Raw genomic sequence first — 26,912 nt, 5'->3', positions numbered from 1 at the left:
AAATGAACACGTGATAAAAGGAAAACACATTAGCAAAGAGTGATGGAAAACCTCGTATGCTGGACCAAGAAACAAAGACAAAAGAAAACAATGTGAATAAACGAGGGTGAAAATTAGAGAGGAGAGGTTAGGGAGTGAGTTAGGAGAAACGGGGTCTGCCCGCGAGGTTGCTCGAACGCGTCGCGGTTAAGATATTCGAGGGAACGAAAAAGCAGCGATCCGATGGCGCGCGACGGTGCTAGAGAAGAGGAATTGGCGAATAAATAAACAATAAATAAACACAAACGTTGGCGCTCGGCTCCTTAGCCTAATTAAGATTAATTCACGACGCCAGAAAGCCCTGCTGCTGACGCCGCTGCAGCCTTGCTCTTGCGGCTGCAGCCTCCGCGTATAGCGCAACCCAGTGAGCAGGACGCCGCATTACTTTTGTGCTTGCGAGCAAGCTTCGTTTTCGCTCATGAGTGGACTCGCTATTCATTTTTTTTAATCTAGTTCTGTCCTTACTTCTCTTATGGCGTCTGCCTCGACCTTTCCACAAGAGAATCCAAGGGGCCGCATATAGCCTGATTTTTTTTTCGTCCTTCACTTAGGCGTTCTCTCCTTTTTTTTTTTCATTGTCTGCCTTTGGGCCACATCACCAGTTCGTTTTCTGATTGGTTCTTTCTCTTTGGCGCCCGCATATAATCATGCCGGACGCAGCAGCCGACAGTGCCCCGGCGGGAGGCCAATGCTACCACGTGTACTGTCTGTCCGGTTTTTGTGCTTTTATTTGCCGCCGACGACGGCGCTAGTGAAGGCAGGGAAGGTGGCGAACGCGATACCCCAAGGAAAGTGAGTGGGGGGAGTTGTAATTACGAGCTAGCAGACAGCGAAAAAATGAATAACCAGCGGAACAGGCGTAAGGTGAGACGTGCATAACGCGTATTATGCTGGCGAATAACATGCACATTACTACAATACCGCCTGGATCTATTACGTAAGCGTGGCTCGGCACGCTGCTGGGCTGGGCACAGCATGTGACTCCGCCACGGCCAGCCCTCGGTAAGGCGTATACAGGGTGTAGAACTCGAGACGTTGGTCTCAGGCGCGCGTTCAAATTCTGAGCGACTGACACCGCGACAGGCTAGACCAATCGCAGACGGTCGTCTCGCCAGAGCGCATAAAGAGGAAAAGCGATTGGTGGAGTAATTGAGCGTTTAGGAGAGCATGAAGCTGCAGTGACTGCACGGCACTTGGGCTTGCCACGCCACCAAAACCTATGCACGTGTTGCGCCTGATAATTAAGGTGTAAAATAAACAAACAAAAAGAACCCGGACGAAAAGCTGCCGCTGGCCTGGCTTTAGCGTGGGAAAACTCCACGCCCCGCCCTTTGTCCGTCCCATCAACAGCTCTCGTGAAGATTGAAGCGCTTGATTTCCTCCAAGGAAGCTCATCAGGTACAGTTAGTTTTTCTTTTTTTCATATTCTGCAACCTACCCATGCGTGAATTTCACATACTGCTCAGAGTTTTTTCGATTTCTGCAGCCTCTAGAGACGCTTCGAACACAATAGGCCAAGTTGTCTTATGCGGCCTCACTTTCTCCAATCACTGGCGCGGTCTTTCGGGGGCGTTGTCTTGCGAGCGCTAAACAAAGCAGTAGCGCGTTTATCTTCCGTGATTTGAATGACAAAGTACAATCAGGGCAATCAAAAGCCTGGAAGATCGCTGGCCTAACAACACACTTTCTTTGGAAGTACGTTGGGGCGGCAGGCTTGCGGCGAGGAGCCGTCTCGGAACCAGTGAGAACAAGGCCTCTTTGCGAGGGCATAATTTATGCAGCCATAGATGCATAGCTGAGGCTTCGCGCGATGCAGTGCTTCGCGCTTTTCGCCTAAACAAATGCATGTTAATGCGTGGAAAATAGCTTTATCGGCATGTTTCTGTTGATTTCCACCTAATACAAAAGCTTCCCTTAGAGAAATCGGCCGCTGTTGTCCCGAAGGTTGCTCGCAAAATGCGCAAGGTTTTCTTGCGTGCAGTGCCACTGCGGCTGTGTTTATTTCTTTATTTGTGTGCACGCAGGCCAAGCGCAGTATCTAGCTGGTCTAAGGAACACACTAATGAACAAATACATCAGGCAGTCTTTCAGGAACAGGGCCCCACCTTTGCGGGGCCGACCGATGAGCTATAGTCAGTCAATCTGCGCATGCGCCACCAGTCTACAACTACTCACGCAGGGCTAGTGCGCGTACGCACACTTGTGTTTTACGACAAAAGGGACAAGAAATAGCGTTTGAATCCTCGGCTTCGCTTGGCAGAAGCAAACTAGCTCAGTGGGAACAAAGTATATAAGCAAAAGCAACGGCGGATTGACGAGTTGCAAATATCCGAAGTAGGCCGCCGCGGTGACAGAGTAGTTATGGCGCTCGACTGCTGGCCCGAAAGACGCGGGCTCGATCCGGCCGCGGCGGTCGAATTTAGATGGAGGCGGAATTCTAGAGGCCCGTGTACTGTGCGATGTCAGTGCACGTTAAAAGAACCCCAGGTGGTCGAAATTTCCGGAGCCCTTCACTACAGCGTCCCTCATAGGCTGAGTCGCCCCCCCCCCCCCCCCCCCTAACCAAACCAACCAAAATATCGGAATCGCGTTGCCCTGTACAGCAGTAACTGTAAAGACTTCGTTGTAATTTATGAACGCAAGGTTCGCTAACACCCAATAAACATAAAAATGCCACGAGAGCAGTAGATTGGACAGCCGTCGCCGTAGCTCAGTTGGTAGAGCACCGGATTGCGATATTCGGAGGTTGTGGGTTCGGATCTCACGTGGCGGCATGGTTGCTTTTTTCTGCTGCTTTATAAGTCATTTTCTTTAAGCGACAGATTATTCTAAGTATTATTAGCCCACTGACAAACACAACACATAAAAAAATTAGACATATTTCCCTATGCACCTTGGCTTCGGTGACTGTTGCCTCCCTTTATAAGTGTGTGTGTGTATTATATATATATATATTATATATATATATATATATATATATATATATATATATATATATATATATATATATATATATATATATATGAAGGAAGCCACCAGTCACTGAAACCATGGTGCACAAGGGAATGTTTCTATTGTTCTCTTTAGTCTTTTATTTAATAATACGATTAATCTGTTGCTTAAGGAAAATTAATTATAAAGCAGCCGAAAAAACAACCGTGCCGCCGGTGGGATCCGAACGCACGACCTCCGAATTTCGCGTCCGGTGCTCTACCAACTGAGCTACGGCAACGGCTGTCCAGTCTGCTGCTCTCGTGGGTATTTATGTTTACTGCGTGTAAGCGAAGCTTGAGAGTGTTCACCAGCGCCACCCCTCGTCCATAGCGGCGAACGTAGCACGTCCTGTATTACCGCGAATGTGACGTAGAACGTCATCTAACGGCGAGGGTGGAAACTGTGCGAGAGCCCTCTTATGCTACCTATGGCATCAACACTGCCAGAACCGAGACCCTCGTTAAGCTATTAGCAGACAAGGTAAACGAAATGAGGGGCTCGTTTGACAAAGATATGAAGGAAGCCACCGGTCACCGAAACCATGGTGCACAGGGGAATGTTTCTATTGTTCTCTTTAATTTTTATTTAATAATACGATTAATCTGTTGCTTAAGGAAAATTAATTATAAAGCAGCAGAAAAAACAACCATGCCGCAGGTGGGATCCGAACCCACGACCTCCGAATTTCGCGTCCGGTGCACTGACATCGCACAATACACGGGCCTCTAGAATTTCGCCTCCATCGAAATTCAACCGCCGCGGCCGGGATCGAACCCGAGTCTTTCGTCTTTCGGGCCTATATATATATATATATATATATATATATATATATATATATATATATATATATATATATATATATATATATATTAATTGCAGTAAAGAACGTATATTCTCAGCCCATAATGGATTTCGGTGGGCCGCACTCACTAAGCTACTTCGAAATCTACGCAGGCACAATTCTGGCCAAAAGTCCGAAGTCCACAGCGTTCAGCTGCAGCTAAATGAATGTGCCCAGAATGATCCGTGTAACGGACCATTAAGAGAAAACAAGTCAAGGAGCAAGCTTCTTTGCTGCAAGAAGAAACCTTCTGCTAGCATTTCAAGGTCATTCGGTCTTTAATAGTGCCGTAATGACTCTGTTATTTGGCTGAAGCGAAAAGACTTTGAAAGGTGAACCATGCACAAGACACACGGACAACCCTCGCTAACCGGTTGCAGAATATAACTCAAGACGCACGCCGAGATGTACATCTCAAAACCTAAGACAGAATATATATCGAAAACAAGTGTTCACCCACTCATTCACAAGTGTATACACGTGAGGCAGACCGCCACGCGGGCGTCAATAATGGAATTCTATAAACTTGCCTACACTGCATGCCTGCGCTCTCGAAAGCCGCAACACAATAAATGCAGTTTGGTAGCGATAAAACGCCAAGAAATGTGCCTTCAGATTAGAATGCGTTTTTACACTTCATGATCGGAGAGAATTATAAGAATAATCATAGTGCTGAGTGCATTTAGCAGGTGCTCTCCGAGATCGTGAATGGAAGTTTACGAGAATATCCCTCAAGAGAACAGCACATAACAGCTGTGACTTAGAGGTACTCACCCACGGGGCAGAAACGTGGAGGCTGTTAACGAAAGGGTTGAACCTAAATAAGACAACGTATACCCAGGTATGGAAAGGAAAATGATAGGTGTAACGTTATGAGACGCAGACCAGACAAGAAAAGAAACTCGAGTTAATGACGTCCTAGTCGAAATCGAGGAGAAATGGTCACTGCATGTACATATTGCCAAGGCAGAACAGAGGGTCGTTGAGAGCAACGGAGTGGATTGCAAGAGAAGGCAAGTGTAGCAGGGGGCGGCAGAAAGTCAGGTGAACGGGTGAGATTAGGCAGTTAGCGGGAATAAGGTGGCTGCAGCTGGCACAGGATCGGGTTAATTGGTGCGGTATGGGACATGCATTTAGCCTGCGGTGGGCATAGTTAGGCCGATGGTGATGGTGTTAATTAAGGGAGTAAATTAAATAGCGCTTTTCTTCTTCACATAAGAGCATTAAATAAGACGAAAATAGTTGTTCCGAATCAATATTTTAGTTTCTGCAAGAAAATATTACGGACACATTTTGACATATTTTTATTTCAGCGATTTCCAGCGGAGGAGAAATATGACAGTGATGGCTTACAGGGCGTCTCTCTCTCACCCCCCCCCCCCCCCCCCACACACACACACACATATTGCATACCACGAATTTCCGCACGGATCTCCAATTTTCGTTTGCTCGTTGATCCCTGGGGAAATTCCTGGAATAATGAGGTCCACAAAGGTTCCAGGTGTACTGACCCGTGCATACAAGCAAAAGCATACAATCAAAATAAAGAGGAAATCACTGACATTTTAAAGGTGCAATTGCTGCGTTTCCTTTCTTCGGGTGAGATAATGGCGCGCCCCAAGGTACGCGAGCCGCCAGTCGCCGGAGGCTGACTGGCTGCAAAGAAGGCCACCGCGGCAGGTAGCACGCGGGCACTGCTCTTCCCCGGCAGACACGGTTGGACGTGGAAACGACGGGCCCATCACTCTTACCTTGCGCAAATTGAACTTCGCACAGCCTCCCAGCAGCCGGCGAACGCGTAGCGCGGCGCAGAGGACCTTTCAGTTGACAGCGCGCGCAGCGCGATCAATACGGCGCCTTTAAATAAATATTAACACCGCCGCCCTGAACAGTGACTAATGTCAGCGCGCGCACACACACGGATACGCTTGGAGGGGAAGGGCTTCGTAAGCCTGCCTTAGACACAATTTTTCGCCACGGGCTCGTGCAGCGGGTGTTTCTGCTGTTTCATTTTTACTGGATTCCCGAGGCTATATGGTAACGAGGCACGTGTCGTGAGGTGGCTTCTGCCATCGCTATTCCGTTTTCGTAGTGAACGATGAGCGTATTTTCTTTTCTCCCGGCTACACGCAAGGCTTCTGCGCATCTGCAGCCCACCCACGGAGTGTAAATTATGGATCCATCTGCGACTTTACACGAGCGAAAACACGTGCCAGATGTGGGGCCTGTCTGCTGTGCAAGTTTAATTCTATTCGTGTTGCGAAAGGGATAACGTATATATACGACAAGCAGCGCCAGTAGCGTGGAGCGCATACTCAACAACCAGTAATAGATTTCCCTTATTCGACTGTGCTTCACTACATCCGTATGTGGTGAAGCCACTGAAGAATACGCGTGGTCCCTGCAGACCCCTCCTCCGCCACCAAGTGCCACAAAAGGCGGGGTAATTATGGATAACAAGCAGGTATTTGTAACTCGTGAAAATAATATATGGGCAAGAACAACAATATCGACTTATTTTAAACCTTAAAAACGGGGTATATAGACCTTGGTTTCCACACTAAACAAAGATAATCCGTTTCGATCACATTACTGGGGAGAGCGGAGCAGCCGTAATTATACGGCAACTGTGAAGACAGCAGTCATCTCGTATGGTACACAACAGCAACGATTTCCCCTTCAATGACAACGTCTAGAGCTAGCAAACATGTCAAATGGCTCACAGGAGTAACGATTTCACAAGCTGAACGCATCAGCAGCGCACATAAACGCCATGCCGCCACAGGCGTTGTGACAGCCTTACGGGAAGCGCACTTTTTTTATTGCTATTTCGTCTGAAATAGCGCGTACTCTTTGAGATAAAATACGGTATGGCGAATACGGCGAGTTCTTGTCCCCATTTAAGACACGGGCGATAATGGTTTTTACTAGCTTTTTTTCTTCATGCCAACATCGTTGATCTCTGCTTATAACCAAAAGATTCAAAATGCATGCACGGGTTTTGCGAACGTATCGCTGTCACTCTAGCTAGTTTCCCTCAAGAAGGGCTCATTGCTATAGCCCTCAGAAATATACTGTCTTTGCTGTCTATTTTTAACAGCGGCTTATGTATACGTATACACCAGAGGAGACCAACAGCGCGGCATCAGTCGCTTAAAACCAAGGAAAGCACAGGCCATAAAAACACTTCTTAAAGTCGGCAGTGGAAAAACTGTTTTGATCTGCACAATATCGTTTTTCATTTACTTAATTTACTGCGGACTGTAAGCCTAAGTGGGCATACAAGTTGGCGGAATGACAAGAAGAGACACTGCAAAGAACAAAAAGCGCAAATAGCATTATAGTCGAACCTCGTTGTAACGAAACAGTTAATAACGAAATAATGGATAAAGCGAAGGAATGACGATTCCCCTTGGAAGCTCGGTCAGTACGGGCTATATCGAAGCTATGGCTATAACGAAGTAGTCGCCGCGCCCCTTCAACATCGTTATAACGAAGTTCAACTGTAATTGTTTAGACATCACGGGACAATGACTTAGTTACCTGATTACAATGTGTTATGCTGCGCAAAGAAAAAGAACACGAAAACTTTGGTCTGTTTTAGCGAATATACGGCCGGGTTAGAGAGTAGGGTTGTGATGCCGAGTTTATAGCACATAAAATGCGTTAAGTGTAATGAGGAAGAAAGGGAGGGGGATCAATTTATTATCAAATAAGACACAAAAATTATAACCTAAACTTTTTCTTCGAAGTTCAAGCCGTTAAATTTCACTCATTTCTATTAATCAGTGCTTCATTTACAACGAAGAGTTGAAACGCCATCAAGCGGAAAAGCTGTCACAGGTACCAGGTGTCCGTTGAGGGCAGCAGCACATAAGCACTGTGCACAACATTGACTACACATGGAGACATTTTTGTACATAGCAATGTGCTTTAACTGAAGTGCAGTTACATGCATTGCACAAGCGGTCTATTACACAGTTGAGTAATTCTATTTGGTTCATTTTAGAATAACATTGCAAACACATATTATTAAGAAAGCATACAAGACACAATGAACAACAATGAAAATTCAGATAATAACATTATTTGGGCAAAAACTGGTATCGCTTACAAAGCATTCGCGCATCTGCTTTCTGTTCGAATAGTTCAATTCAGTATTTTCATACAGGTATTTATTCAATAAAAATGGCAAGTCGTGCGTGAGTGACTGCAACATGTAATTAGTGCGCTGACGTGGTATCAGCCATCTGTCACATCCACCCATGGGCGAATAAATTTATTGTCTTTTTAACTGCGATATATTATTTTTAGGAGGCTCGCCAAATTTTTATTACAAACTCATACGCTCTTTCAACTCTAATTGTGTTATATCGCGTTAATAGTGGTGCAAATGAATGTAAGTAGTACACATTTACAATACGTACAGCAAAGTGCTTTCTTTTGAAGAAGGAGCAGAGTTTGAATGTCTGCTTGTGCAGTTGTGGCACAAAACTAGTGAACAGTAATTTATAGGGCAGAAAAATAATAATAAAGTTGTGGGGGAGTAAGCCTTTGCATATATTTTAAAGATAAGCCTAAAAGCTCTTCTGTGCATTCTTTCCAGACTTTATATGTTAGAATTTAGTATACAAGTCCCATATTATGCATGCATGTCTGAGTTTTTTTAATACAAGAACAAAACAGAAGCTTAATCTTAGGAAGGTCATTTATACTTAACACAATTATATAAATGCGGGAGAGCAAATATTGTTCATATGCAAGTTCCACGCTAGATTGCTCGTTAAAGTTACATCTCAGTATTTGTCGTTAGATACTTGCTCAAGAATGGAGTAACCTGATTTATAAGCGTAGGAATGACGTATTTTATTTTTCCGGTTTCCAGAATGTACAGACTTTTGTTATCAATGAGAACAATGCCCCATTGGCCCCACCATTTAAAAACATTGTTCTCAGCATTGTTCAGCTCATTCTGTTTACCCTTATTCGTAACTTCTCTGAACGCCATCGTCGGTAACAACCGGTTATGCACGGATGGGTTATTAATTCACTAACACATCAATAATATATTGTGCAGGTGGCTCTAACACTTTTCCTTAAATGCCCACAGTATTGAGCCTTAATATATCCGATCATACGAAACACTATAGAATTAAGATTATTGCCTCCGGCGGCACTGTCTACCGGCAGCTGACGCCTTAATGATCTGCTGAACATGCGCAATTACATTTCCCACCAGAATTTTGGCGAGGGAGATTTACACTTCCAAGTTCGTGGCGCACGAGATCCAGAATTCAGCGCACTATTGACGCTGCGGACGTTCAGTAGTCGCCCATGCTTGAGATTGGACATTCCGCTAGTTAGCTGCTTTCCTTCGAATAATAAAAAAAAATGATGAGCCACCACAGCCACAACGGCTCACACAGCCTCACTTTCAAAGACAGCAGGTTTCGTTCCTTGAGTGCCTGTCAAGCCCACTGCCTTTTCTTGAGAGAGTTGGGACATGTCAGTTCAAAGGAATGAATCAGCGTTGAAAACTCAAGGAAAGTAGAACTCTCGCGGAGAGAAATAGCGTCCACAAACAGCCGCCGGGCGCACAAAGGTGCGATGAAAAAGTTCGTAGCATTGCAGGCGAACCAACGCATTATAGAAAAAAAAAATAATTGCGCATATGAATTAGTATCGCATCATAAAGGAGAAAAATGAGTCCATAAGACAATGCCGATAACACATCTTCTGCAAAAATATCTTAAGCAGGCGGTGCCAGCCGGGAATTATTATTTTTGTTTAAATTTAAGGCTTTCCTAACGTCCGTGAAAGCTGCTGCTTCTCTATTTGCCCAAGTAGGCAGGTCTTCATGGAAGGCCTCGTGCATCATGTGTGGCGAAAGAAAATCCACACCTGCGTCATTAGCCGCCATCAATACTAAACAGTAATAAAATAACGTTAGATTCGCCGAAAATTCCTGTTCGTGCAACTCTTGCTCGCATTAAAACAAATTATCTGTATAGATCTTTTATATTATTGTGAAAGAAGGCGAATGGTAAGTAAACACAAGATATACTGCAGAATGAGGATTTATATCATGACTTCCTCTCTTTTCACAAGTGTTTCATGCAATGACAACTTCAAGCTGGTTAAAAAAAAAGAAATCAACATCATATTCCAAATCATTAATTACAAAGCCAATTTCTAAAAACGCTGGAACCAAAAGAAGTGAACAACTTACAGAAATGCAGAAGTAAATTAAACTGAAAAATAAATACTTGCAGTTTGCGATGCAACCTTTGCAGAAGCAGAAAACACAACGTAAACACAAACTGCGTTACTCGAATTAAAACCGCAACTTGTGAAGTTCACATCCTTTTTTCATCCCAAAGCTCAACGCCACAATACCAAACACCAAGGTCTCAAGTTGCACTCAATCCGGCAATAAACTGATTTTAGCTCCGCGGCAAAATCGTAAACAGGCATTATTCACAGAAGTCGCATCAGATTCGTGCAATCCTTTATTCAAGCAAGCAGTGTTCATCGCAGTGCAGGCAGAAGTGCGCGCAACAGAACTCAAAAAGCGCGCCTCTATCGACGCCGAACAACAAAAACAGCATGGGCACAGCGCGACGCCATGATCTCGACTCGGAGCCGGCCGGCAGCGGACGCGGCTTCCGGCGCCGGCGGAGCTGCGGCCAACCCGGGGCGATCGAGAGCCGCTCGCGTCCATTTGAAACACCCATGACGCTCGGCTCGAACTCGGGGAGATCAGTGAAAGGTGTCCACATTTACCTGGGCTGCGGCCGTCGCAAAAGTCGCTCGGCTTCGCGCGGAGAACGCAGGCGCCGATTCCAAGATGGCGGTGCGCGGGGAGTCCCGGCGGAGGACGCAGGAGAGGAGGAAAATGGCGCGCGCGCCGCCGCCGCTGTGCTGGCTGCTGCAGCCCTGGAAGACGCTGGTGTCGGTGCGCGCCGGTTTTTTCTCACGCGTCGGCCAAGTTCAGGGCGAAAACTCTGCGCGGGTTGAGGCGAGCTGTCCAAAAGCAGCGGCTGTCCAGAGCGCAGGTGCTTCCTGCGCCGGGTGAAACTTGAGCGGAATGGGGTCAGAGGCGGCGGCAGCGGGGCGGCGGAGCAGCGCTCGCAGAAGGAAGGGAAGGAAGAGGCCCCCGCGTCGGGGAATAGCGAGCGGAGAAGGGCCGGCGCGGAAGGCGGGAGGGTTGGTCGTTTGGGGTATTGATAGTTTAGCTCTGTGAGCGCGCGTTTGTGCAAACTCCGGCCCCCCTTTGCCTTTTGGGCCCACTCAAGGCGCGCGGCTCTGGAAGGGGGGGTCTCCTCTGCCGCCGGGCTCTGGAAGCGGCTGTGGCCCGCTCCGAGCGAAGAACCGACGTTCATCGTTCGCCCGGATTTGCTTCTTTTTTTTTTTCTTTCGCAATTCCTCGCGCTCGCAGAAGTGGATACGGTGGAGAAAAGGTCGAAAAACCGAACCGTGCACATGTCCCGTTGTTCTGGAGTCGGGACGGTTCTCTGACGCCTCGTCAGAACGGCAGGGAGGAGAGGCATAATACGATATAGAGGTTTCCTCGCGGGCTCCGAGGTTGCCCGCTTGCGACGCTAACGCAAACATGAAACCGTCAGAACTTTGTGCCTTTCACACGCTGATATACGATTCCACGGCGGGGTTGCTGCGGTTGCACAATTCATCTTGGTTGACAGGGTCTCCGGAATATCGCGGCTTAGATATACGACACCGTCGTGTTCGTGACACGGCGCTTGGCTGAAGCGGATGCGGTATTGTAACTCGTTCCGTCCCAGTCAGCCGTCACGAAGCACGAAAGAGCTACAAGCGCGTACATACTACGCTCCGGGAATATGAATGAGTTGCCTCGGCAAGTTCAAGCCCCGACGAAAGAGCCACTCGATGTGGACGTGCAGGGTGTGCAGTGATTATGATTAGATTAAACGCTAAAACTCCGATGTCTCATGCTGGCAGCTCGCAAAGGCTGTTGACAGCGTAATGGCGAAAACCAGCTTGCGTGAACGTGAGTCGGTTTCCTGCGCGGGCAGTGGCAGCCATCCAATACACACTTACGCTTATCGCTACACGCCAGACAGCAGGAGGAAAAAGGTATGTTTGGTCTGAACTGAAGAGAGGTTTGTCATTTCCGTTTCCCGCTGTTTTTACATGCGCACGAAATACAGACGATAACGAAATGATAGCACGCTGGCGAAATAAGACATCATCGGGAAGCACTGAATGCGAAAGGCCAACACGTACAACGCACAGCCGCTCAACTGGCTCTTCGGGCACCCGGTGAGGAGGAAATTGCGTGCTAGTTAGACGGGCGTAGCTCGCGGCGGCGCGGGCTGGTATATGGTTTATCGAGCGAAAACCGCCTCTAACCATTCCTAACCGAACTGGTTATATACTACGTTAGGGCGTGTTAGGGCCGTAAGCAAGGAGACGGAGCGGGAAGGGAAGGGCCTTGACGGTGATCGCGCGAGGCAGAGAGGTGAGCTCGCCCATTCGTGCGGCAGGAGCGCGCCCTGGTGCGTCGACCCTGAAGCGCTCACCCCTCCTCCCACCTCCCCCCGCATTTGCCGTGGCGGCTTCAGGTTACCTGTCCGCTCTGGCCGATCTCGCGTTTCGCCATTCGTCTTGGCGTGCACGGACGGCTCGCCCGCGCGAACCCTGCTCAAATTGCGCGCTCCGTCGTAATCACGCTGACACCCGCCGGCAGCGGCGCCCCCCTGAAGACACCGCGCCAAGTAATGGAGTGGCGGCGACGGCGCTTCGGGGATGTGTCTTTTTCTTGCGCACTCGCTCGCATCGCCCGCGAGCCTGATATCGTAAACCGTGGAGACACCCGCTTTGCGAGGAATAAATCTATGCTTTACCAGGAGCGGCGCCTCCGGCGTTCCAAGTTGCGGACGTCCGAAAGTGGAAGAAAAAGAGAAATGTGTGGAAAGCGTGCAATCCTGGTATGAGCAGTGAGCTAATTCTAATGATGACGGCTAACAGGCAATATTTTAGTGTCCCCAAATAAATAAATGCAGACATCTGTTGGGTGAATATGCATGTGGGGTGTGTATGAATTTATCTGCACAAGTCTGTTCGCCGTGGCTTTTGGTGCCAGATCCACAGCCTACCTAAAGGATGCAGGTGACCTTCAGCACTAGTATACCAACTGTCGAAATTCTGAGACGACCATGAATGAGAAGCATCAACGTATCCATGTTCGCTCACAGCTTACGAACGAGAGCAAATCATGTTCTCAACTAGTGGACTGGAAAAACTTCGGGACAGATAAGTATTTTCGGAGATTTTTGTCGCCGACCCAGCAAAGTGATGTCTGGCAAAGAAAGTGGGCGCGTTGATTGTTGACGCCCGTTTAATTCCTCATCGACGAAAACAATTTCGAGCGAAGATACTTCCCGTACCTAAAGCCAACTTCCAATGGGCGGCAGATTTGCGTAGCCTTGAACTTCGCACGCCACATCGCGCGTGTGCGCGGAGGCAAGCCGGAGCGGACACGGAACAGCGTTTAGCGGTGAGGATAATGACCCGCTTCGTTGCCACGCGTGGATACGCGCGCAGGCGCCGGCAGGCGCCGCTTCGGCAGGGGAGGACGCTCATGCACCGGGGCAGGAGAAACCAAGCATGCGAGATGCCCCAGAGATCGACGCATTCGCCGCCGGAGAAGGCCTCGGATGACGCCGACGCCTCCCGCCACCGCAAGATGGAAGCTGGAGCCCAGCAGGGTAGGAGGGGGCTGTGTTGCGCCGTGCCCAAAGCCACGCAAAGAGCGCGCGCGACCGGCCCTTCTTTCCGCATTTGATGCATGGAGCTGCGCCGGGCGCCATTCGTCATCGGCCGCGTTCGTCGGCGCTTGATAATCTTGAACGTGGAGATTTGACTCCCCTCCCCTGCACCGCGGACCCTCTCTTCTCCGCGTCTTTCGGAACCTCCCTTCTCTCCTCTCAAGCTGTAACCCCTGCTTTCTTCCTCAGTCTCCTTCGCTGGCGGCGGCTGAGAGCGGCAGCCGAGGAGGGCCCGGCCGGAATTCTTGACAGAGATGAACGACGCGCTACCCTCTCAGCCCTCGTTCCTCACTCGTCGGCCGCCGCCGCCGTCGCCTTTGCGTTGCAGCCCCCCCCCCCCCCCCCCCTTCATCCAGCCCGCTCTCCTTTTCTTCTTCTTCTCTCCGCTGAGTTCACGCTGAGGTAAGGCTTTCTTCTTTATTTTGAAGATATATAAAAAAAAAGGAGCGTGTCCGTCCCTCTTCTTTCAGGGCCCTCTATCCAAAGCAACGCTCGGTCGTGCTGGAGGCTGCGTCCCCTTGCCCGTTCGCTCTCTCTCTCAACCCCTAGGGATTATAATTCGGCGCAAGGGAAATTACCGAGGCTGCCGCGGAAGAGGCAAGTTGCTGCAGCGGCGGCGATGCGAACTGAACAGCAGACCAGGCTGCCGGGGGGCACCACCGACGGCAGCGCAGGAACGGTTGAGTTTGGCCCCGGGCCAAGTCCACACCCCCCTTTCCCGCCTCGTCTGGCCGCCGCCGCTCTTTCTGCCGCTGCTGCTTCTGCTTGTGCAAGATGCATGCGCCGAGACAAGGATGAGGGCTTCGTCTTGTTCTCCGCGGGCGAAAAAGAGAAATACAAAGCAGGAAGGGGAATTGGGCGCCCGCTCCGAGCGCGCGGAAAGGAGCAGCGTCGGAGGATGGGGGGGCCAGGAACGGGGTGGCATGTTTACGCGCCCCAGTTTGCACCCGACGGCGTCCGCAGAAAGTTTTGGAGGGGCGCGAGCGAGGAGCGCAATTCTTCTTCCTCGCTTTCTCATCGTGTCGTAATGACGAACTTGGCGCTCGGCGGAAGGGAAACGAGTGGTAATTGTATGTACTACGTCGCTGCGAGAGGATGCTGGCGAATAGTCGGCAGCCGTGTTTTTACCGACGAGTGGAGTTCGTCTTCCGCTTTCGTCGAGTAAGTTCACTGCCAGCATTGAAGTTCACCGCGCAGGAGGTGCGCAGTGATTGGTATGAAGGTCATTTCTGTGAAAGCGTGTCATTAGGATTGGAATGAGTTTAGTCGAATTAGATTATGTCGTAGTCGCATTCCTTTAGTTTTGGGCGTAGTCTTCAGCGGGAGTGCACTTATTTTGCAAACGCACTCAGCCCCTCTTGAGTGAACTTTTGCACTCGCGATAACAAGGACATCAGAAAAAAGTACTGGCTGAGCATACTAGCAGACCCAAGGATACATGGAGAGTTAACCGAGAATAAGCTTACGTTTCCTTCTGCTGCGCACAAGTCATAAAAAAATATATGATGGCAACAAGGTAACAATTGCTTCGCGAACGAAACATAAACAAAGGAAACAGCCTTTTGACGTTTGAGGTGTCTTCAAACCACTACATCTACTTGGCTAAATCCGTGAAAGCACGATTGCAGCATTCATGAAGAAACTGAAAACAGGACTGCACGCTCGCACTGGAAAAAAAGCGCAATAAAATTTATTCATTCATAGACAGATGTTAATGAGGAAATGTTTATTTTATCATATCACCTATACTCTGTTTCACTATTGTGGCAGCACTGAATAAGAACCTGTAGCTGATGATCGTCAAAGTTGTTAGTACGCCAGAAATGTTAACGTCTAGCTAGCGCGTAAGAGCGTGCCACTCGTGACAGGTGTTGCGTACGATAGGTAGGACGCCAGCTTGTGATGCGCAGAAATCCTTGAGGCGACGTATCATACGCGTATCTTACAGTTTACTCGAGGATACAGGTGCCACATTTAAGCGGCTGCTAGCAGGCCGGTATCAATTGTCGATGCCGTAGGCTGCGTAGCGTATTACGCGCTAAAGAATGACGCCACGGCGCAAACTGCATGAACACAATGCTTTACCACGTCTGAGCTCTACCCCGCAGGTGCGTTCTCACATTGTCCTTACAGTTTATCTCAGCGGCATTACCACCAAAATTAATCGAAACGCTTTCTAACGCACAAGCTGCCCCAGAACGCACGCGAGCAAAGCCACGCCTCCTTGCGTTTAAAAAGCATAATTTATTTATTTATTTTCCGAACGAAGCAAGCGCAACAGTTCGACCTCCCACTTGGAAGGCTGGGAGAGAAAGAAGCAGGGGCACCTTGGCCGACATAAATTAGACCGGCCGGAGCTTCCGCGCCACTGGTGGCTTGGGCGAGACACGAGACAGCGCATCCGCCGAATCGTCTCTGTCCGGGGCGTGGATCCGCTATAAAATATCCTCGCAGCGGGGACAGACGACACCATGGGTGTCGTTATTGATGCTAATTCCTTGCGCCACTCTGATTCACTGCGCTTTTCCTTCCTTAACATTTTCTCTTTGAGTTATTCTTCCACCTTTTTTATTCTTTTTGACGTTCGGAAGTGGCAAGTGCATCTCACGGGACAGCAGAGCCAGCCAAGCTCTGCGCGCTCTCCCTGCCGCCGCCTCCGCCCAGCCGAGCCCGGCGGAGCGCACCAACTTCACGCTCAGGTGACTTCGCCGTGGGAGACGGCGGCCACTTCAGGGGCGCACTCGTCTGTGACACGCGCTCATTGGACGTCCCCCTCGGCTGACGCCGGCCGCTCCCGGTGTTCCCTGTGCCCGCTGGGCCAACCAGCCTATACCTTGCCTCAAAGGCCCTCGACTTTTACCTCCGTGCTTTAGTTCTGAGTTTATTTTTATTCTGTCATTTCTGACAAAAACAGCGGCCTTGATTGCGTCACCCTCGGACCGATGTTTTTTCACCACCCGCCGATTACAGGCGATGGAACGGAAGTGGCAGAAGCATTGATTCTCGAGAAAGTATTCAAGATATATAGTGGAGTAGTCAGGCTATACACTCGCAGCCACCATTAGAGTGAAAAGTGCCTTCTTTTTAATATTTGGGAAGATACAGAAATGGTGGTAGGGGACGAAAATGCCAGCTGCCCCTACTTTTGGTCGTCAGAGCCAGAAGTGACGGCATGACTTGGAAAAGGCGGAGCTACACTCCATATGCGCAGCGTTTTGACGTTTACATTGCCAGAGGTCACGAACTTCAGGATCAAAGAAATTACAACGGATTGCTCCGAAAGCACCCACGTAACGGCTTTTGCAAGCCGCCGTTCGCCTACAACAACTTAGAAAAAAAAACACACGACAAAGGAAGCTCTTGCTTTTGATTTTTTGAGGGGTCCGGCGGTGATAGCCAATTCCCCTACCCGAACCATTCATTGCAATGCTACACTCGTGCGATAACACAGAAATCGATGAACACAGAACGGACTAAGGAGCTTTAATTATAGTGTGTTTAATTGCATGAAATGCAGTATATGATTACAATGTTGACTTCCCGTGCCTGATCTCACGATTGAGGTCTGCCGGTGTCTGGTCTTCCATTGCAATATGTGCTAATTTTTGTCTCTCCGTTGGTCGACACAAGTGCACCTGCGCAAGGTTCAATTTATCCTTACTTTTCAACGGTGCTTATATCCTTTGCTGAGATGCAGAGGTGCTCCTGTGCGTACGCTAAGCACAGTGAAAGCTTTTTCACATGGAACAAAGACAACATAATGGTCACGCAGACACCTGCTCTTTGCTCGCCATCATTCAGGTCCAGCATTGATGTGGTCCAGAATAAAAAAAAAAATTGTTATCATTCGTACTACTACAGATTTCATTCCGTTGCAAATCCAGGACGGATTAATCCATATAACGGAGGCTAATGCAGACAACGGTTAAAAACATGCATGTCCGCTACTTTATTGTATTTTGCCAAAAATGCGAAAAACTTAATTGGCGTTTTTACAGCCAACACATCACAAAAGGCTCCAGGTTATAATTCAGTACTATACAGCAAAACATAAGGAAAGGCGTTGCATTGTGTTAAGCCTAATGTCTGTCCACGAGAATGGGATATTTAACGGTAAGCCTAGAGCATATTTTCTGCGGCGTTCTTGAAAAAAGAAAAAGAAATACCGGGAGACTGAAGCACACAGCTAATGAGTATATATAGTACGCCATAATTATAACTTTCCATCGGACACACGCCGATGTCGTAACACGTGGACTCCTGCAAACATGGATGCAAATAGCTCGCGCCGTTACTTCATCCCTGTTTGCGCTGCTTGCACAAAACAGTCCACAGAACAATACGGAGGCACAACCAGGGACAGCTAGCGCATTGGAAAGATGTATATATAGCAGGGATGTGTCATGACGCAGACAGCGGAAGTCGAAATCCTGCACGGCTTCACGTTCATAGTCTCAATATAGTGTATTTATTTACTTGTTTACTACAGTACCTATACAGCGCTCATAGTTGGGCATTATTGTAGGAGCGAGTAATACATTCGAGAAAAACATACGTCAATGGAAACACGTTAGCTAGTCATCATTGCAGAAGGTATATGCATATTTGCACTGTTAGGCAGCAAAAAAAAAAAAAAAAACGAAATGTCCATATTAGTGCGAAATTTGCCATTAGCCATAGAATAGTAACAGTCAACAGTCATAGTTGTCTGCTAAGTAATTTTCGGGAAATAATCGTGTGCTAAAGGGCAAATGTAAAACTTGTGCCGGTCTGCGTGAGACCCTTTCCTCCTAGCGCTGCCTATAGCAATCAGGGGTGGGGAGGTAGGGCGTCCCCCTTTCCCCAAACAAGAAATTCTACATAGAAAAACCGTGCTGAATCCCATTTTTTCGAGAACAATGTCCGAGAAATAAAGGCACAAAGCGACCGCCACTCCCCACTAAACGCGCCGCCTCCAAGAGTGACCCAGAAATCCGCCCTTGCTTGCAAGGCAAAACCAGGGTCCTGCTACGCTGCAAGAAATATCGCCGCAAATATTGGCAGTGTTTTCGTTTTCTTGTGTGTGTGTGAAAGCGATCCCGGAAGATGTAGAAACAAATGTACAAACATGCTTAAAATGCCTGCTGAGCCGGCGCCAATAGATCTCACATAGATAAACTCACATAGATAAATTGAACATGTAATGAAGGTAGCAAAATTCGTTTTTTTTTCTGCATAAATTCGTGCCGTTGTTGTGAACACATAGTGAGGATGGTGGTGAATCGGTGTATGTGGTGCTAACGATCACCCTCCTATATAGAGGCCTTTACCGCTGTATGCGCTCTTGCATCACACACCTATAAAAATAGCAACCAAGCAAAAACGGGCTCCTGACTACATTAACGGGTTAATAGCTCTTCCTCTTCCGGCTGCTTTTCTTCTTACTTTAATAACCCTTACGAAATTAGCCGACCTTAAAGAGATCACGCTAGATGCGCCCACAACCAAGGAAGACTGCATAAAAAAAATTGTTCATTTAGATTATCAATACTCACTGGTAAAATAAATGTGCCCATTATGTGTCGTCTGAACAAAAATTCTTGATAACTTCCTGTTCTGTGTGACTAAAACGAATGTCACGGCACCCCGATTTAACTGTCTAACTAAAGCCACCACGTAAAGATTATTTTGTACACGAATGTGTGGCCTCTAAATCACTTTCGAAGGACCATACAGTCCAGACCACACAAACCACACCATACAGTTCATACTTTCTATACAGTAGTGCTCATGCCAGCGTCGAAGCAGGTGAGAAGTCCATCGGTGTCACTGGGGGGCGGCTCAAATTGCGAGCGATTTCTGGACTGCACGGTCCGTAAATAGGCGTGACGGATTAACGTTAACACGACATATAAAAGAAGAAAAAAGTCCGCCGCATGAAGAGCCGTGTGGCGAGCTCCTTGCATACACATGCGGTTCGCAGGAATGGTTCCGCTTATCTTGGCTTTTCTTTAGCGAGCAGGAGCTGGAACGGTCGCGTCTATTATGCAACTGGCCATGAAATTACGACGGTGCCAGCCATAATTGGTGCTCTTTGGGCGGAGGGCAGGAGTTGCTATAAGTAATGCGAAAGTTACCCGAGGGCTGTCGCATATAATTGATCTGAACAAAATGCCCAAAAAGATTCGAAAACGTGAAAAACAAATGAATGCGCTCAGGCTTGCGGAGAGTCAAATATAAACGAGCGGTTATATGCTTTCATATAAGGCATTAAGTTATTTACTTAGCGTAGTAAGCGTAAACCCTGCAAATGCAATTAAGGAGATGCTCTCATTACGCATTTTCTGTATTCAGGCTACCAGTTCGAGAAAGTACGGTAAACGTATGGATACGTAAGGATGTATGGATACCTGAGTTTCCCTCAGATGTGGTTGCTTGCAAACATCTTTGATGATCTCAAACCATGAATGCAATATTTCATTTAAGGTGATGAAATTAGTATGCACAGTTTGCTACTACTGTACACACCCTATACATATAGGCGTCGTTGAATTAATTGCGGCGTCCTAGTGGAAAATTTTTCATCACTCTAATGCTAAAAGTTAAAGAGCTATATTTTCATTTACGTCCAGGTGTCCTAACTTTTTATGAAACTGACAGAAAGACTATGTACATAAAGAAAGGGATCTCAAGCAGAAGCAAAAGGCGACAAAGCTCCATCTCACCTTTCACTTCTGTTGCGTTCATGAACTTTATTCTACAGTTCTCTTCCGTTCCAGTAAGGTTACTTTCATACATGGCAAAATCACTTTTGTAAAATCATGAAATTAAGGTACTCCTTGCAGTCCTCAAAATCGCGAAAATGTAACTAACTTACAATACTATTGGCTGCAAACAAAAAGTAATGACATTGCCTTACAATCAATTTCGGGAAGGGATCGAAATTGCGTTTAAATTGCTTTTTAATTATCACGAATAAGATAGAAGTACACTGGACGCAGCTCCTAAGGCATTTTAGATCTCAATTTACCGCATCTCACGAGGAGCTGAGCTTCAAAGCGGGCATCGAAATTTTTGCCCTCCTTTGAAAATGTTCTTCGCAATGCTGAACAGGCCCACTCTGCTGGCGCAGTTTAGCGCAGCCCGATTTAGTACATGGTGATTTCAGCCTTAGCTACAACCGAAAAATCGTAAAACTGCGAGTTAATGTGCTCTCGCGTCGTAAGAAGCGCCGGAACCTATGAAACCTGCCCTTTGCCCGGTTCTAAAAGTATACGGCTCCTCTGGCTTGCTGGTCCCCAGCTTTCGCGTGTCGCGCCTACTTTCGAGATGCCTGACCCGGCAAACGAGAGCCTTTCGTGGAGCAGCAGTCTTGGCCTCCGCGTGAAAGTAACGGGTTCGGTGTTCACGAACAACCTTATCTAATTACTTTTCCGCTCATTATTTTATGCCGCATCCACACCCTCCAGAATCATGCCCCTGTCACACGGGCATTTCGAGGGCCCTCGAACCGATAGTCTATCGACTCAAAGGCGATCGAGCGCTGCCACACGGGCAGTTTCAATGGCGATCGAGTCAATAGCCTATCGAGTCAACGGAGTAGCGCAGAACTCCATCGAGATTTCGAGGGCCTTCGAGCGCTGCCCAAGGTTGCTAGCGTTGCTTCGAGCGGCACCAAGCGCACTGAACAAAAGCATGAACAAACACTATTCGCCTAAACTTTAATGCAAGTAGTCTGCACAATAATTTTAAATTATATCAGACTCGTTTAAGCGCATTAAGCGGATTAATTTTGCGCTGTGGTCTTCGCGTTGCTTGCGTACTTAGCGTTGACAACATGGCGGCGCCCTGCCCGCCCGCTTCACAGCGATAGCAGGTTCGTCGCTAATCCCTCAAAGCAATATCGTGTTCTAAACTGTTGCATTCGCCTTCGATTTGCTAATTCTTACCCTCGAATAAAGTGTCAAGAGACAAACAGCTTTTTGTTTTTTTTCAGATATCAAGGCGATTTCTCAAGTCTTAAGCCTGACAAAACAGCATTCCGACGCAGTTGGACTGGCTTGGTTTTGGCTCGTCTTGTATTAAAGTGGCAACAGCAGTGTCAGCATCTGTCTGCATCTGTCCGCCGCGTACGTGCGACTAAAAGTGTTTTAAACGACATGCGCGTATGCGTGTATTTCAGCATTTAGTATACATTTATCAAATATTTTTTGTTATTTGTGCAAAATCCAAAGTAGCGATTGTGGCGCCACACAAGGTTGGCGTAAGACACGAGAACCATTTCAATGGCCATTTAGATTTGCCGTGTAGCAGCGACACAACTCCTTCGAGTTCAATGGCGATTGAGAATTTCGACTGGACTCGATGATCATTGAAATTGGTCGTGTGACAGGGGTATCACTCTTGCAGACTTTCATTACTCCCAATTTGGCCGCAATAGATGGCTAAGCAACTGATTTGTTGCAGCGGTGAGCGCGAGATCCTGAGGTTCATCTTAAGAGCCACGGCTAACCACATTTATATTTCGGACAGCAGGCGCACAGAATAATTAGTTTGTGCTGAGCCAAGCCGACTAACATTTTCATGAGAAACACATGCAGTGATGCATGTAGGCCGTGTTCGCGTTATGGCGGTCACCGTTCGACACTACCTTGACAACATATCCCTATAAGGAAAGCATGCGTAGCAGATGACGCGGTCTACAACACGAGAAGCACGAGCGTCCAATGACGTTATGCGAGCGTAAAAAAAAAAAAAAACGCGCACCCGCGTTCACGGTGACGGTGATCACCAATACACAGTATACATTAAAAGGCAAAACTATTGCAAGCAGTAGTTGTCTTTGTATTTAAATAATCCGGCATCGCACGCAGCGCACGCAAACATGCGGCTCGTCAGGTTCAACCAAGAACAAGCTACTTCCGCCGTCGCCCTCGATAGCAAACACGTGAATGGCCGGATGAACGGCGGATAGGTGCATACAAGCGCCGGGAGACGGAAGCGTCGATGGAGGAGCGGCCGCGATGGAGAGGAGGAGATTAGGAGGCGCCAAGAAAGGAGGCGATGGAAAAGGGGGGGAAGAGCGGCGCTCGACCGTTTGTGTAGAAGGCGCAGATTGAGCCCAGCCCTTGACACGGCGGCGGCCGCGCGCGCGACTCTGGAGCATCGATCGGCCGACAGAGTCTCGGGTCGGCGGGAGCGGCCATCATGAGGGATGGCACACGCCCTGGAAGCTGCAGCGAGTAATAATTGTCTCGCAGCAGCGCAAAGAACGCAAGAAGAAAAAAAAAACGTAGCCTTATATAGCGCTTCCCGCGCGTGCGCTAGGCCTCGGCTGATCGTGATCATCACAGCGTAATGGACTTCCGGCCGTGGAATGGGCACCCCTTATTGATCACCCTGCATCAGCTGAGAATCAGCTGCTAAGTCTATTGCCGCCGCTTCAGGAGCTAGAAGTACTTTTTTCCCCCCTTCTTGTTCTTTTCTCCTCCTCCCAATCTACGTGCCTGTGCGGGAGGCGAACGGGCTAAAAGCGGGCCAAATGTCCCTTCGACACACTCGCTGCCTGCCCGCGCTGGTTCCTGCGTGGGATTCGACCCTTCCGAGGGCTCTTCTTCCCAGCTTCGTTCGACTCGTGAGTGTCGTGTGCGCTGTTTGTTTTGAGGAAGGCATTTGGGCTAAGTGTGGCTACTCACGTGTCTCCTCCCTCGTCGTTGGCGTCGCTGTAGTCGCGCACTGAGCTACACAGCTCGCAGAGTCGGCCATTGAATTGACGGCGACTATCGCGGGAACAACCGCAAGGACATGGGCCTCGGAACACTTTTTTTCTTCTTTTTTCGACAAGGTTCTCTCTGAACTGAGAACAGCTCAGGTTTCGGGAAATCCAATCGCGTTGGGATCGATAGAACGTGCGCTATGCAACGAAAACCTGTTTCCAACGTAAAATATAAGAAAGAAAATTTTTTTTCCGGCCACGCTTATACAGGTAGTTTGGAGAGTAACTCCGATAACGACATCATCAGTCGCTACAAGGGACTAACTTTCTTGATGGGAGAAAAAGGCTCTTAAATATGCTGTGAGATTGCCCGCATCTGGCCATAGGTGAACCAAAAACCAAGTCAAACTCCGAGGTTGTATGTCACAATGCCCATATGAAAAATAAGTTTTTTCCACGTGTCATGTTACGCGTCGCGATTAAACAAAAAACTTCCTTATTGAAAAATCAATATGGGCAGCCCGCGCCAATACGTTTCGAAACAAACTTTAGCAGGTTAATTTTAAGAAGTCGGTAACAACGCAAAGGCAGATTCGTATAAAATGAGATGAAGTATGGCATTGCCACTTAGTGAAAAAATTGTGTTCACAGATTTCTGGATTATTTTTTTTCCTAGTTCTCCAGGAATGAACACCCGATTTAAGGAAGAGAGGTGTATTTCACTAAAAGAAAACAAAATGATCTGTTGCCGCTGCTACAAGGACGCGCTGTCTACGTTGTATACGCCACGCACAGCGTTGCACAAGGAGGGTCAAGACGCACAACGCTACAAGGGAGACACCAAAAGAGAGCCAGGCATGCTGTATACCTGCTAAAGCCAACACAATTTGGGCAGCAACTTATAAGCAGCGTGACAGATACCTGACCGTCGGAGATTATCTCAGGAGCCGGGAATCCCCAGCAGAAACTGTCGGGAAACTGGCACATACCAACACGGGCAACCAGCCTCCCTTACGGCTTAATTTAGCGCACTCGCGTTACCCTTACAAACACGGTCTATAGACTTCTCATAGACTCTATTGCCTTCCTATAGATATTTTTTGTCTATTCACAGCATATAGACTGTCTTTAGACAAAAGTCTGCTAAAAGTGTAAGTCCATAAATCTATAGATTGTTTATAGACTGTTATAGGATTTCTATTCCCTATAGACTGTTCTCTAGGGTTTGTCTATAGAGAGTTTAGAGACTTTACAGGCAGAAGTCTAAGGGCAGTCTACAGACTGTCTAAAGAAATTTTTGTAAGTAGTCGCCATTTACGCGCATACATCACGGCAATCGATCAACCGCTATGTGGGGCAGGGACAAACGCGTCATCCGGAGTCAAGCGACGCTAATTGGCCGCCAGCGGTTGCCGCGCATGTCTACTGCTGCATCCACGGCGGCTATAAAAGCCAGCTCGGGTTCGAACGCCGCCTTGCATATAAGCAGCTATATATACGGGCAGGGAGGAGGACGAGATTCGAGGGTCGCGGGGGCGATAATTATTCCCGATAAGCGTAATTCGATTTGCGTCGCGGAATGGAAGAGCGCGGCCGCGCCGGACCGCTTGTGCGCGGGACACCCCAATTGTGTTAATGGCCTGCCCCGAACGGACTCGATAGCGCGCAGACCATCGCGAATGGGACGAGGAACAATTGGGTCCGAGGGTGGAAACCGCTGCGCCACGCTGCATATCGTGTGTTGTAGTTGAAGAGTGAGTGCGTGCGTTTATACGCAAGGAAAGAGGCATGCACACCGTGTGTATTATCTACAGAATGCGGAAAATATCGAGTGTTTGTTGGAGGAGAGGGTGAGCGCTTCATACGCACGTCGCTAACGAGAGCAACGCGAGCGGTAATTTTCACTTCATTTGAGCGCTGTAATGATAGAGAGAGAGAGAGAGAGAAAGAGCGGACTATAAGCAGGAAATTTGTGTCCGAGATTTTCTTTCCACTCAAGTACTGGGGCTCTTTCCAACTGAAAAATAGGATAGTTTTTGTCCGCGCTCGTCTAAATGCATCTTTGTTTGGCGCCTGTTGTTTTGTTGAGTCAGCGTTTAATCGTTGCAAAGAAATGGTGGTTTATTGAATGTAATTTGAATGTCTATCTATGGTTGGCATTTTCTTTTCAGCTCTTATAGTAAGCCATATATATATATATATATATATATATATATATATATATATATATATATATATATATATATATATATATATATATATATATATATATATATATATATATATATATATATATATATATATATATGGCTTACTATAAGAGCTGAAAAGAAAATGCACATATATATATATATATATATATATATATATATATATATATATATATATATATATGGCTTACTATAAGAGCTGAAAAGAAAATGCCAACCATAGATAGACATTCAAATTACATTCAATAAACCACCATATATATATATATATATATATATATATATATATATATATATATATATATATATATATATATATATATATATATATATATATATATATATATATTAAAATTGGTAGTGTAGATGCTTATAGGGACGTCCAAAGAGTGAAGCGACTCAGCGGTTGTTATTAACCTTGAATATGGATCCAGGTAAAAGCTGTACCGAAGAGGCCGCTGCAAAAGCGTAAGGGGCGGATTCCAACCCTATCGTGTTTAATAGTCCAAAGTGTACAGCACGTATGTCGCCTACCTTGCATGGGGTGGGGTGTTATGTCCAAAGTTGTATCCACTGCAGGAAGCATCTGCAGCGTCCGCTAAAGAGATTTTTTTTTTTTTGCAGTAGCACGCTTAATACGCTTTGTTACAGGGGGATGCAGAACACCCAGCTTTACCACTGAGTCCAAGATCGAAGCTTCGTCACCCTATGTTTGGAGTAACAGGGGACTTCAGAGGGGCTTATCGCACGCGTAGTCCCTTTTACAAGAATGTCTGCCGGCATTTTCTGCTAGCTGAATTGTTCGCTGTTGAGATTCCATTAAAAGCGGGCAAATGCTCCCGTATGAGTCAAGAGAAGTAAAATACTCTGAGCTTGACAAAAGTGCGTTCAAAACCTGAATACGCCTATATGGGAGTACAAAAGGAGTTAACTGTCCTTTAGCGCGCTCCTTTTTAATTAAAGTGAGTGCTAAAAGGAGAGTTTACCTCCTTGTTTACTCCTTTTTGTTTAGGGTGCATGTGCCAAATGACATCAGTGAGGAATGCCAGAAGCATCATCTATAGCCCTCTCGCAAAGCACTAACCTGTCCGCTTTCTGCACCTCCGGCGAGAATTCACACCCCGATGATTGGACCTCATCCGCGAGGGAAGGCAGTGGTGGTTCTGAAGTGAACAGTCCACGAGCACATTTCACTCCATTCCACCAGCCGAACAAGAGCTGTTGGTCTGCAGTGCCCAAAACATCGTTGCTGACTTCTCAATCCTCGAAAACCACGCGACTTGAGAAGGATCCGTGAGCAACGAGGCCACAACACGCACACACCG

The 26,912-nt window shown here is 47.5% G+C and overlaps 1 long non-coding RNA gene across 2 annotated transcripts in view; it reads right to left on the bottom strand.

The window, feature by feature from the left end:
* LOC144094828 (uncharacterized) overlaps positions 1 to 10,993 on the bottom strand; it is an 87,094-nt gene extending 76,101 nt beyond the window's left edge. For both annotated transcript variants that reach the window (XR_013306593.1, XR_013306594.1), the window contains exon 1: positions 10,658 to 10,993. This is a non-coding gene — a long non-coding RNA (uncharacterized LOC144094828). The remainder of the gene's footprint in view (positions 1 to 10,657) is intronic.
* Between the last annotated feature and the right edge of the window lie 15,919 nt (positions 10,994 to 26,912).

Source organism: Amblyomma americanum, chromosome 6 (assembly GCF_052857255.1).
Source record: "Amblyomma americanum isolate KBUSLIRL-KWMA chromosome 6, ASM5285725v1, whole genome shotgun sequence".
Lineage (NCBI taxonomy): Eukaryota > Metazoa > Arthropoda > Arachnida > Ixodida > Ixodidae > Amblyomma > Amblyomma americanum.
This window is presented reverse-complemented; position numbering and strand designations above follow the sequence as displayed.